The sequence below is a fragment of the Coffea arabica genome, chromosome 6c (genome assembly GCF_036785885.1).
Source record: "Coffea arabica cultivar ET-39 chromosome 6c, Coffea Arabica ET-39 HiFi, whole genome shotgun sequence".
Taxonomy (NCBI): Eukaryota; Viridiplantae; Streptophyta; class Magnoliopsida; order Gentianales; family Rubiaceae; genus Coffea; species Coffea arabica.
The window spans coordinates 13,905,008-13,912,584 of record NC_092320.1 but is presented as its reverse complement, the minus strand read 5'-3'; the positions used below and the strand labels follow the sequence as shown (position 1 = coordinate 13,912,584).

The window sequence follows — 7,577 nt, the reverse complement described above, 5'->3', positions numbered from 1 at the left end:
TTAAAGTTGTCGAGTTTATCTTGTTTGTTTTGGGATCAATCAATGTCTCCTGACCCATTTCCAGTTTCTACGTATTGGTGCCGAGGTCCATTGCTAATTGCAATGGAATATATACTAAGATTTTATCGTTATAATTTCATGATTAGGTTGTTGCGGGAAAACTTAGCAAATCTTGCCATGGGCAGTAGCAGAAACAAAATTGCTTTTGGATAGGGGAAAGATGCATTGTGCATTTCAAGCTCCATGCTGCATGCTTTCTTATTTATCAATGTAATTAGTTTAGGACAATTCGTTATTGAATTTATTAGACTCTCTTTGTTAGAGGTTTCTTTTTGGTTTATCTGTAACTAAATTCCATCGGACGCAAACAATTCCATTAAATGGATCCATTTTGAATATGTACAAATCATTTTATTAAATTGGGCATCTCCTTTTTTTTCCCACTATGCTAATACGTCGTTTATGCATTAAACTTAAGGAACTAGAGTAAGTAAGGTCATGGGATCGAAAAGAAATCATGTATCCATGGCATCATACATTTAACATCTAATATATTAGTATTTTTGTAAATTTTAAATCCTCTTATTATATGTGTAACGACATTTCTTTTTCTAAAACAATAAATACTTCGGTTATTGGATTATCTTGTTACATTTATCCCACAATTTTCTGTTGTTAATCGATACATATAACTCCAATATTAATTTCTATCTGAAATTACTTATTAGCAATTCCAACTACTATTTACATAATTGTAATGCTTCTATGAGCATTCATGTTTTGTACTCCACCGCGCGAAGCGCGGTTTATCCCTCCTAGTCTTTTTCTATTGGTTACGTACAGGTGCAAGTGAGTGCTTTCTCCTTTTTTTTTTTTTTTTTTTAGGTGTGTCCCGCAGGGAGTGCTTTCTCCTTTTGGTTACACACGAGTGCCTTGCAAACGTGTCCAAAAGGACTAGAGTTCCAACTTATCTGACAAAGGGAAAAGCCTTGAGAGCCTTCCCTTAATCACTGGCGGTTGCACTTCAACTTGATTATTATTATTAGGGATAATTTCAGAAACCTCCCCTGAAATTTCTGACACTTTCACTGGCACCCCTTGAGGTTCTCAAAATTTCACTGACCTCCCTTGATAGAAAATTGGGCCCCTTTGCTGACATCATGAAGGCCAAAATTACAAATATATCCTATGAAGTTGGGTTTTATTACTGAAGATGAAGTGTATTACTACCGTTTAGTTGGAGAAAAAAGCATCTAAAGTGATTAATCAAACTTAACAACAATAACAAAAACTTGATGGCTAATACATGAATTAAGCTGGATTAGGGAGTAAGGCGCCATTTTTGTGCCTGCTGTGAATATATAAATGTTTTTAAGTAAAATTTTAAAAATATTACAGTAACTTCTTACGGAAAAAAAAATTAGTAGGCTATCTATTTAACATAAATTAAATATTTTTTAAAAAAGAAATATCCTATAAAGTACCAACTCTTTATGGCTTTTCTCTATTACATGAACCAAGTACCAGGTTTTATGGGCATTTTATTCTGAATCATTTAATTTATCTTAAGTTCATAAATATTTGCAAATAAATTCAAAAGCCGTTACACAAGTATTTTTACGAAAGGAAAAGTAGCATGTTTTGTATTTAATATAAATTAAGTATTTGAAAGTAAAAAAAAATTTCCTAAACATACAAGTTCTTTACGAGTTTCTTCCATTGTATGGATAAAGTACTAGCTATTTATGAGCAATTTAATTTGCATCATTTAATTTATATTAAATACATAAATGTTTATAAGTGAAATTCAAAAATTGTTACACTAATATTATTACGAAAGGGAAACTACTAGGTTCTGTATTTGACATAAATTAAATACGTGAAAGTAAAAAAAATAAATTACCCACTTTTTACTAGCTCTTTACGAGTTTCTTCTATTATATGAATAAAGTATTAGCTATTTATAGGCATTTTACTCTGAATCATTTAATTTATATTAAATATACAAATGGTTGTAAATAAAATTCAAAAAGTATTACACTCATATTTTTACAAAAGGGAAACTAGTAGATTCTGTATTTAACATAAATTAATTATGTGAAAGTAATACTCGCAGGTAATTTAATTAGTTTAATTAGTTACTTAAGTTATGTTAAATAGATAACATACTAGTTGACTTAAGATTTATGAAAACCAGCATTTTCCCTGGCACATCTAGTGTTTACAATTTTTTGTATTGTACTTACATCCCCTCAACTTTAGTAATCATTCTAATAATTTATTATTCTTTCAATCTTCTACTAATACAAGGAGCAAAGGGGCTTCCATGGAATAAAAATTCCTTCTCACACATGAAAATAATATTGTAATCAGATTTGGACTGCATTGTTACCAAAAACTCAAAAGCAAGGGAGGTCAGTGAAATTTTGAGAACCTTAGGAGGTGCCAGTGAAAGTGTCAGAAACCTCAAGGGAGGTTTCTGAAATTATCCCTTATTATTATTATTATTATTATTATTATTATTATTATATAAAATCAGGCAGGATGTCGCACCGCACAAATGCGCAACGGATCGTCTGTCCCACACCCTGTGCCACACTCTGTCTCACTTTTTATTATATTGCTATTTCTCCTTCATAAACATCATGTTTTAGTTCTTTTTTGTTTTCTTAAGATTCAATAACTATTAATTCAGTAAAAAATAAATACAACAGTTTCAAAAAAGTAATATATAATAGAAAATTAAAAAATACAACAGAAAATTCATAAAAAATCTCATTTTTTATGTATTTTGAGTTTGTTAAATTTTGTGTATTACTGAATTAATAGTTATTGGATTTTAAGGAAACAAAAAAAAACTAAAACATGATGTTTATGAAGGAGAAATAGCAATATAATAAAAAGTGGGACAGAGAGTGGTATAAGGTGTGGGACAGAAGTTCCATTGCGGCACACATGACTTAAAATGTATCTGCCATTTATCCACTACAAATGGATTACCATGACTAACGTAAAATCAGTTTAATCAAAAGTGGTTTGGATACCAAATTTTTCAAATAATATCTCGCTTGCATTATAAATATATTTTTTAACTCACATTTTTTTATATTTTTAACCACCTTTTTATCTCATATACATCAAATTACAAAAAAGTGCTACAGTAATTATTTCAAATAATATTCTAAATAATACACCATTATTTCAAATATGAAATAATTATTGTAATACTTTTTATGATATGATGTATGTGAAATAAAAAAATGATTGCAAATATAGAAATGTAGGTCGAGAAATGTGTTTATGATATAAACAAAATATTATTTAAAAAAAATTAACTATCCAAACACATGCGCTGTGTTTGAAATAAAAAGTGGATCAAGAAATATGTTTATGGCTGAAAAGGATCATGGGACCCACTAGAACCACAAAACAACCAGCAGCCAAACCGGTTAGGAAGATTAATTGGTTGAGGGATCAAATCCCTTTGCTAGTATCAAAGAATTCATCATTATTGCTTTAGTGCATTCGTCTGGTGCAAGGCATTACAAATAGTATTAGATCGAATCCCGCGTGGTCTTTGCGTAAGGTGAATCTGAGTCAATGAATTATGATTCTGACTATATAAGAAAATGCAATGGGCTAAATGCCATGTTCGATAGAGGGCATGCAAGGAATTAAGTGCCATGTTCGATGGACTATGTGAGGAAGTGCGAGGTGAATCTAAGTCAGTGGGTTATGGTAACCTCTAGAATCTAAAGGGCTAAATGCCACATCAAATAGGGGCTACCTCTAGCCACAGATACGATTCTCAATCAACAAGGTCAAAATGTAATATGTGTGTATGTAGCTATTAACTCTGCATAGATTAGGCATACAGGCATTCCAACCCGTTTTAGTAGAAGGGCGTGCTATTTGTTTACATCCATTAGTTTGTAAGGGATTCAATGCAGATTTTGATGGGGATCAAATGGCTGTTCATGAACCTTTATCTTTGGAAGCCCAAGCGGAGGCTCGTTTACTTATGTTTTCTCATATGAATCTTTTGTCTCCAGCTATTGGGGATCCCATTTCAGTACCAACTCAAGATATGCTTATGGGGCTCAATGTATTAACGAGTGGGAATGGTCGGCACCCATTCTATGATAACTTTTAACTTTCCCTCTATTTTTGTGCCTTTAGTAGGCCTAGTATTTCCAACAATTGCAATCGCTTCTTAATCATGGGTAGGGACACTGTTGCTGAGATAATAACCTCTATACGAAATGCTGATATGGATAAAAAAAAGAGTGGTTCGAATAACATCTACTAATATTACCGAAAATATCGTTAAAATACTTTTACGAGAAGGTTTTATCGAAAATGCGAGAAAACATCGAGAAAACAACAAATATTTTTTGGTTTTAACGCTGCGACATAGAAGGAATAGGAAAGGGCCCTATAGAAATATTTTAAATTTAAAACGGATCGATCGACCCGGTCTACGAATTTATCCTAACTCTCAACGAATTCCTCGAATTTTAGGTGGCCACTTAATCCCTCTTTCATAGCATAGCCACATATCTTTCCGGCTAAGGAATGGGAAATCTTTCTCCCGTTACATGAATCCAATTTTCATTTCATCTGGGAAAAGCCATCTTTTTCTCAACAATGTCTTTGTCATTTGATCCAGTAGCGTTCCGTTAGATAGGAACAAATTTGATAAATACTGATAACTCTCGGATAGAGTATTAGAATGGAAAGATCCATTCGATAATGAACTATTGGTTCTAAGCCATCTCTTGAAGACCTATTGATTCTAACAACTGACTGCAAAGTTGATCATCCAGACCATTGAATTCATAGATGTAGATCTCGGACCTATGAATGGGGATATTCCCGAAACTCACACAGAAAAAAGGAAATGAGTTAGACAAAAAAAAAAGCAAAACTTGTACGAACCATATCTAGAATGCCACATCAGACGAGGTCACCTCTAAAATCCGACTATGTGATGGGGGCCACTCGACCATGCGAGGAAGTGCAAGGGATTAAGTATCACATTCGATGGGAGGTTTACATGGAATTAAGTGCCACGTTCGATGGACTATGTGAGAAAGTGCAAGGGGCTAAGTATCACGTTCGATAAGGAGCCACTTCTAGAATCTAAACGACTAAGTGCCACAATAGACGGGGGCTATCTTTAAAATCTATTTGAGCCATATCTAGAATGCCACATCAGAAGATATCACATCTTAAACCCGTGCAAATTACTTCTAGAATTCACACACGATGACAGTTTGAATTGACATTGGCTCCAACTATACAAGGAAGTGCAAAAGGCTAAATGTCATGTTTGCTGAGGGCCATTAGACTATACGAGGAAGTGCAAGCGATTAAGTATCACATTCAATTGGGGGCTTACACATGATGACAGTTTGAATTGATATCGGCTGACTATACAAGAAAGTGCAAGGGGTTAAATACCATGTTCGATGGGGGTCACTCGACTATGCGACGGAGTGCAAAAGGTTAAGTATCACATTCAATGAGGGGCTTACAAGGGATTAAGTGCCACATTTGATGGACTACGTGGGAAAGTACGAGGGATAAAATACCACGCTCGATGGGAAGTCACATCTAAAATCTAAATAACCAAGTACCACATCAGATGGGGACTACCTCTAAAATTCGTACGACTTATATTTAGAATGCCACATCAGACCAGGTCACCTCTAAAACCCATGCAAATCACCTCTAGAATTTGCACCCGATGACATTTTGAATTCACATCGGTTCGAAGAAGAGAAAAGGAATAGTATATTGATAACTTTAAATTAGTCATTTTGAAAATTCGTCAGTTATCGAGTGCAGTACAAAGTACAAGCCCAATGAACTAAAGCTTCACCATATTTGCATGAAACTATAGAAGAGATGCGAGACAAAAACACAAGCCATAGGGATTTAGAGCCTCTTAGTCATTTAGACAACGAGCAAACTTATGCATACGTACACCATCCAAGCAATCAAATGCGATGTCTTCAATTTTAGCGAGAAACAGAAGAAATATGGTCCTTGGAGCATTTTCAACAAGACGTTTCCTTTCAATAGCAACAACGGTCAGCTAGCAATATATGCCGTGCAATTATCGCTAAGGAAGCAAATACAAAAGTGCCAAACCAATTCCAGGCACGTTAAGAGACACAGACTCAACAAAAAATCAAACCTGCAGTTCAACATATCATGAAACTAGAATATGCTGAAACGCAAGGAAATAGTGATCTCAAAGGTATAAATTTCATAGCAGAAAGGGCCAAGAACACAAAGTCATTGGCAGCCATCTTCCTACTAACAACCTTCAAGAGAGGTGCAGAATAGTCATACAACAGTAGGGTGTCATTGTTTACACTGAACTACTTGAACAAATGCTAAGATCTCCAATACTTCAAAACATTCCATTAAACAAGCGTAAGAAATACGGGCCCCAGGTATAACACCAATACTACCAATACGGAGGAAAAATAAGGGCCACCTCAATAATCGTTCAGATGAGCCTTGTTCCCCTTTTTAAAGTTGCCACAACACAAGCCCATACCTTCCTGTATTGCATGTTTAGCACCCTATTGGCTGAAGGGAGATCCTGGCTATCTCTAAGAAGACGACGTTTGCATGGCAAATCCCACAACCAGTTGCATGCTTTATTCTCCCATGTAGCAGAACCAGAACACCAACCACTGGCCCTCACAGGATGGAATGTATGAAATGATTTTAGAGCAGAAGCTGAAGACCATTGGGAGCAGCTACTTGAAGATGCTACAACTTGCTGATTAGGCGTCCCACAGATTGAAGGCAGCTTATAAAATGAGACAAGCAGCAGAAGTACTTTAGTTGGACCATGTATCCAGTATCAATGTAGAAAATCCTATTCAGGTATCATACTATAAGATTTAGATCAGAATAGCATCAGATATATGGGCAGGAAATTGAATGACAGTATTAGTTTACTACAGGACATAACAAGTTACCATTTTCTTCAAATTTCTATGATGTTAATTTAAATGAATATTGTAATGGCCTGAATTGTGCTATGGTCTCGAGTTTCAGTGTAATGCAAATGAACAAGCTATATGCAACAAAGGTTATGGTCCAAGAGACTAAGGTAGAGCCAAAAACAACCGGAACTAAAGAATATAGGACGTGATGTACATAACTGACATACTTTTCGATAACCCAAAGCCATCTTATGTGACTCCAAACGTTTGATGCGATTAAGAATGTAAAAGGTGTCTTCTGCACCTGTGTCCCCTGTATTTTGCATCATTACACAAGTTAATGGCAATTCTTGAGCCAATTCACCTTTATAAGTTTAAAAAACATGTTTGCATGAGAAAGTACAAAAGAATCACCTAGAAAGGGTAAATACCACTCATGCTCAATTATTCCCCTACAAATTTTTGCAGTGTGAGAAGGGCAAGAACAAGTTATAGAGTTAAATAGTAAGACTACATCAATATGAGCCAATCAAATGCAAACAGCAAACATCATAAATGCAAGTGCTGGACTTGGGAATTGGAATTGCACTTAGACTGGATCCTTGGCAT

The 7,577-nt window shown here is 34.8% G+C and overlaps 1 long non-coding RNA gene across 1 annotated transcript; it reads right to left on the bottom strand.

The window, feature by feature from the left end:
* Nucleotides 1-6,254: 6,254 nt before the first annotated feature.
* On the bottom strand, nt 6,255-7,373 carry LOC113693945 (uncharacterized). The gene is made up of 2 exons (XR_011815870.1): nt 7,196-7,373; nt 6,255-6,829 (listed from the first exon to the last, which is right to left on the bottom strand). It is a non-coding gene; the product is annotated as an uncharacterized lncRNA (long non-coding RNA).
* Between the last annotated feature and the right edge of the window lie 204 nt (nt 7,374-7,577).